This window comes from Odontomachus brunneus, unplaced genomic scaffold (assembly GCF_010583005.1).
Source record: "Odontomachus brunneus isolate Ranch 3 - 2012 unplaced genomic scaffold, Obru_v1 Obru_scaffold_042, whole genome shotgun sequence".
Taxonomy (NCBI): Eukaryota; Metazoa; Arthropoda; class Insecta; order Hymenoptera; family Formicidae; genus Odontomachus; species Odontomachus brunneus.
The window spans coordinates 2,204,106-2,204,779 of NW_022639492.1; positions in this window are offsets into that span (position 1 = coordinate 2,204,106).

Sequence of the window (674 nt, forward strand, 5' to 3'; positions counted from 1 at the left end):
AGACTTCAGCGTCATCGTTCATTAATCTCCAGGACTGCGTTCCAAAATTCTACTCAGTGGATAGAGGATACATTCTTTGACTATATAAGTATGGACTGCCAGTTGGCATTCTCACGCTGTAATCAACATGAAGTGCGCCTCGAAGGGCTAAGTGGCGAATCCTAGTATTTCGATGACATATTGTGAACTCACGTATAGTAACAAACCTATACTTTTGCCAATTCAATGCTTGATATTCGTTAATTTTTACATACATGCCAAAGAACTGGACATATTTCAATATTCAGATTTCAATAATTAGCTGAGTACACCTAACCATTAGTAACCCTACGCCATTGCTCAAAATGAACTGGACATATTAGAGAACCACAAATATAAAGTTTGTTCTTTCCAGCTGAACTTTTTGCACTAGTTGAAGAAATGTATGCTGCTTTCCGTAATAATCTTCTTCCGTAATAAGCTTTTACGGAAAAACAACATATTTCACACCGCGTCCGACGTACGACGCCCGATATCCAATAAGAGAACAGCTTTCCAATGGAGAGTTGAATTCTCTATTAGAAAACTGTTCTCCTATTGGATATCGGACATCAAACGCGGTGTGAATCCATTAGATAATACGAATTCGGTATCACGACCTCGTATCGCGGTAAACGATGATATCTCGTAGCACC